Raw genomic sequence first — 6,112 nt, 5'->3', positions numbered from 1 at the left:
TCCTGAAGGGTAAGGTCCTGAAGGGTAAGGTGCTGAAGGGTAAGGTCCTGAAGGGTAAGGTCCTGAAGGGTAAGGTCCTGAAGGGTAAGGTGCTGAAGGGTAAGGTCCTGAAGGGTAAGGTCCTGAAGGGTAAGGTCCTGAAGGGTAAGGTGCTGAAGGGTAAGGTCCTGAAGGGTAAGGTGCTGAAGGGTAAGGTGCTGAAGGGTAAGGTCCTGAAGGGTAAGGTCCTGAAGGGTAAGGTCCTGAAGGGTAAGGTGCTGAAGGGTAAGGTGCTGAAGGGTAAGGTCCTGAAGGGTAAGGTGCTGAAGGATAAGGTGCTGAAGGGTAAGGTCCTGAAGGGTAAGGTCCTGAAGGGTAAGGTGCTGAAGGGTAAGGTCCTGAAGGGTAAGGTCCTGAAGGGTAAGGTCCTGAAGGGTAAGGTGCTGAAGGGTAAGGTCCTGAAGGGTAAGGTGCTGAAGGGTAAGGTGCTGAAGGATAAGGTCCTGAAGGGTAAGGTGCTGAAGGGTAAGGTCCTGAAGGGTAAGGTGCTGAAGGATAAGGTCCTGAAGGGTAAGGTCCTGAAGGGTAAGGTGCTGAAGGGTAAGGTCCTGAAGGGTAAGGTCCTGAAGGGTAAGGTGCTGAAGGGTAAGGTGGTCAGGGAGGGAGGTGTGGCATACTCTGAGCCAAAACAGTACACACATGTAAACCTGAAAGGTGAGTTACCTGAGTCGACTGTTATCAGTGAGACTGGAAAAACACTGGAGGATGATAATAAAGAACTCATCAAGACAAAACTCAATGAGCTGCTCTACAAAGCAACAACAGTGGTAATCAACCATGGATGTGTGGCTGCCATTATTAAGGGATGTAGTAATGACTATATTTTGCTAGCCATGGACAGTATGAGACAGTAACCTAGCCATGGACAGTATGAGACAGTAACCTAGCCATGGACAGTATGAGACAGTAACCTAGCCATGGACAGTATGAGACAGTAACCTAGCCATGGACAATATTAGACAGTAACCTAGCCATGGACAGTATGAGACAGTAACCTATCCATGGACAGTATGAGACAGTAACCTAGCCATGGACAATATTAGACAGTAACCTATCCATGGACAGTATGAGACAGTAACCTAGCCATGGACAGTATGAGACAGTAACCTAGCCATGGACAATATTAGACAGTAACCTAGCCATGGACAGTATGAGACAGTAACCTAGCCATGGACAATATTAGACAGTAACCTATCCATGGACAGTATGAGACAGTAACCTAGCCATGGACAGTATGAGACAGTAACCTAGCCATGGACAATATTAGACAGTAACCTAGCCATGGACAGTATGAGACAGTAACCTAGCCATGGACAATATTAGACAGTAACCTATCCATGGACAGTATGAGACAGTAACCTAGCCATGGACAGTATGAGACAGTAACCTAGCCATGGACAATATTAGACAGTAACCTAGCCATGGACAGTATGAGACAGTAACCTAGCCATGGACAATATTAGACAGTAACCTATCCATGGACAGTATGAGACACTAACCTAGCCATGGACAGTGTGATGGTATGAGACAGTAACCTAGCCATGGACAGTATGAGACAGTAACCTAGCCATGGACAGTATGAGACAGTAACCTAGCCATGGACAGTATGAGACAGTAACCTAGCCATGGACAATATTAGACAGTAACCTAGCCATGGACAGTATGAGACAGTAACCTATCCATGGACAGTATGAGACAGTAACCTAGCCATGGACAGTATTAGACAGTAACCTATCCATGGACAGTATGAGACAGTAACCTAGCCATGGACAGTATGAGACAGTAACCTAGCCATGGACAATATTAGACAGTAACCTAGCCATGGACAGTGATGAGACAGTAACCTAGCCATGGACAATATTAGACAGTAACCTATCCATGGACAGTATGAGACAGTAACCTAGCCATGGACAGTATGAGACAGTAACCTAGCCATGGACAATATTAGACAGTAACCTAGCCATGGACAGTATGAGACAGTAACCTAGCCATGGACAATATTAGACAGTAACCTATCCATGGACAGTATGAGACAGTAACCTAGCCATGGACAGTATGAGACAGTAACCTAGCCATGGACAATATTAGACAGTAACCTAGCCATGGACAGTATGAGACAGTAACCTAGCCATGGACAATATTAGACAGTAACCTATCCATGGACAGTATGAGACACTAACCTAGCCATGGACAGTGTGATGGTATGAGACAGTAACCTAGCCATGGACAGTATGAGACAGTAACCTAGCCATGGACAGTATGAGACAGTAACCTAGCCATGGACAATATGAGACAGTAACCTAGCCATGGACAATATGAGACAGTAACCTAGCCATGGACAGTATGAGACAGTAACCTATCCATGGACAGTATGAGACAGTAACCTATCCCTGGACAGTATGAGACAGTAACCTAGCCATGGACAATATGAGACAGTAACCTAGCCATGGACAGTATGAGACAGTAACCTATCCATGGACAGTATGAGACAGTAACCTATCCCTGGACAGTATGAGACAGTAACCTAGCCATGGACAATATTAGACAGTAACCTAGCCATGGACAGTATGAGACAGTAACCTAGCCATGGACAGTATGAGACAGTAACCTAGCCATGGACAGTATGAGACAGTAACCTAGCCATGGACAGTATGAGACAGTAACCTAGCCATGGACAGTGTGATGGTATGAGACAGTAACCTATCCATGGACAGTATGAGACAGTAACCTAGCCATGGACAGTATGAGACAGTAACCTAGCCATGGACAGTATGAGACAGTAACCTAGCCATGGATAATATGAGACAGTAACCTAGCCATGGACAGTGTGATGGTATGAGACAGTAACCTAGCCATGGACAGTATGAGACAGTAACCTAGCCATGGACAGTATGAGACAGTAACCTAGCCATGGACAGTATGAGACAGTAACCTAGCCATGGACAGTATGAGACAGTAACCTATCCATGGACAGTATGAGACAGTAACCTATCCATGGACAATATGAGACAGTAACCTAGCCATGGACAGTGTGATGGTATGAGACAGTAACCTAGCCATGGACAATATGAGACAGTAACCTATCCATGGACAGTATGAGACAGTAACCTAGCCATGGACAGTATGAGACAGTAACCTATCCATGGACAGTATGAGACAGTAACCTATCCCTGGACAGTATGAGACAGTAACCTAGCCATGGACAGTATGAGACCGTAACCTAGCCATGGACAGTATGAGACAGTAACCTAGCCATGGACAGTGTGATGGTATGAGACAGTAACCTATCCATGGACAATATTAGACAGTAACCTATCCATGGATAGTATGAGACAGTAACCTATCCATGGACAGTATGAGACAGTAACCTATCCATGGACAGTATGAGACAGTAACCTAGCCATGGACAGTGTGATGGTATGAGACAGTAACCTAGCCATGGACAGTATGAGACAGTAACCTATCCATGGACAGTGTGATGGTATGAGACAGTAACCTAGCCATGGACAGTATGAGACAGTAACCTATCCATGGACAGTATGAGACAGTAACCTAGCCATGGACAGTGTGATGGTATGAGACAGTAACCTATCCTGAGACAGTAACCTATCCATGGACAGTATGAGACAGTAACCTAGCCATGGACAGTGTGAGACAGTAACCTAGCCATGGACAGTGTGATGGTATGAGACAGTAACCTAGCCATGGACAGTATGAGACAGTAACCTAGCCATGGACAGTATGAGACAGTAACCTATCCATGGACAGTATGAGACAGTAACCTAGCCATGGACAGTATGAGACAGTAACCTAGCCATGGACAGTGTGATGGTATGAGACAGTAACCTATCCATGGACAGTATGAGACAGTAACCTATCCATGGACAGTATGAGACAGTAACCTTGCCATGGACAGTATGAGACAGTAACCTAGCCATGGACAGTATGAGACAGTAACCTATCCATGGACAGTATGAGACAGTAACCTATCCATGGACAGTATGAGACAGTAACCTAGCCATGGACAGTGTGAATGAGACAGTAACCTAGCCATGGACAGTGTGACGGTATGAGACAGTAACCTATCCATGGACAGTATGAGACAGTAACCTAGCCATGGACAGTGTGATGGTATGAGACAGTAACCTAGCCATGGACAGTTTTTGACAGTAACCTATCCATGGACAGTATGAGACAGTAACCTAGCCATGGACAGTATGAGACAGTAACCTAGCCATGGACAGTATGAGACAGTAACCTATCCATGGACAGTATGAGACAGTAACCTAGCCATGGACAGTATGAGACAGTAACCTAGCCATGGACAGTAGGAGACAGTAAACTAGCCATGGACAGTATGAGACAGTAACCTATCCCTGGACAGTATGAGACAGTAACCTTGCCATGGACAGTATGAGACAGTAACCTTGCCATGGACAGTATGAGACAGTAACCTAGCCATGGACAGTATGAGACAGTAACCTATCCCTGGACAGTATGAGACAGTAACCTATCCCTGGACAGTATGAGACAGTAACCTAGCCATTGACAGTATGAGACAGTAACCTAGCCATGGACAGTATGAGACAGTAACCTAGCCATGGACAGTATGAGACAGTAACCTAGCCATGGATAGTATGAGACAGTAACCTATCCATGGACAATATTAGACAGTAACCTAGCCATGGACAGTATGAGACAGTAACCTAGCCATGGACAGTATGAGACAGTAACCTAGCCATGGACAGTATGAGACAGTAACCTAGCCATGGATAGTATGAGACAGTAACCTAGCCATGGACAGTATGAGACAGTAACCTAGCCATGGACAGTGTGATGGTATGAGACAGTAACCTAGCCATGGACAGTGTGATGGTATGAGACAGTAACCTAGCCATGGACAGTGTGATGGTATGAGACAGTAACCTAGCCATGGACAGTATGAGACAGTAACCTAGCCATGGACAGTGTGATGGTATGAGACAGTAACCTAGCCATGGACAGTATGAGACAGTAACCTAGCCATGGACAGTTGAGGTATGAGACAGTAACCTAGCCATGGACAGTATGAGACAGTAACCTAGCCATGGACAGTTTGATGGTATGAGACAGTAACCTATCCATGGACAGTATGAGACAGTAACCTAGCCATGGACAGTATGAGACAGTAACCTAGCCATGGACAGTATGAGACAGTAACCTAGCCATGGACAGTATGAGACAGTAACCTATCCATGGACAGTGTGATGGTATGAGACAGTAACCTAGCCATGGACAGTGTGATGGTATGAGACAGTAACCTATCCATGGACAGTATGAGACAGTAACCTAGCCATGGACAGTGTGAGACAGTAACCTAGCCATGGATAATATGAGACAGTAACCTATCCATGGACAGTGTGATGGTATGAGACAGTAACCTAGCCATGGACAGTGTGATGGTATGAGACAGTAACCTATCCATGGACAGTATGAGACAGTAACCTATCCATGGACAGTGTGATGGTATGAGACAGTAACCTAGCCATGGACAGTGTGATGGTATGAGACAGTAACCTAGCCATGGACAGTGTGATGGTATGAGACAGTAACCTAGCCATGGACAGTGTGATGGTATGAGACAGTAACCTAGCCATGGACAGTGTGATGGTATGAGACAGTAACCTATCCATGGACAGTATTAGAGTGCAGCAGACATTGGCAAGAAGCAGGGCAACCACACACATGCAGAATAGATAACGACAAATCATACGTCATGAATGAACAAATCAATGTCCCCTTACCTGAATAAACTAATCAATGTCCCCTTACCTGAATAAACGAATCAATGTCCCCCTACCTGAATAAACAAATCAATGTCCCCTTACCTGAATAAACAAATCAATGTCCCCTTACTTGAAAAAACAAATCAATGTCCCCTTACCTGAATGATCAAATCAATGTCCCCTTACCTGAATGAACAAATCAATGTCCCCTTACCTGAATAAACGAATCAATGTCCCCTTACCTGAATAAACGAATCAATGTCCCCTTACCTGAATAAACAAATCAATGTCCCCTTACCTGAATAAAC

Source organism: Salmo salar, chromosome ssa17 (assembly GCF_905237065.1).
Source record: "Salmo salar chromosome ssa17, Ssal_v3.1, whole genome shotgun sequence".
NCBI lineage: Eukaryota > Metazoa > Chordata > Actinopteri > Salmoniformes > Salmonidae > Salmo > Salmo salar.
This window is presented reverse-complemented; position numbering follows the sequence as displayed.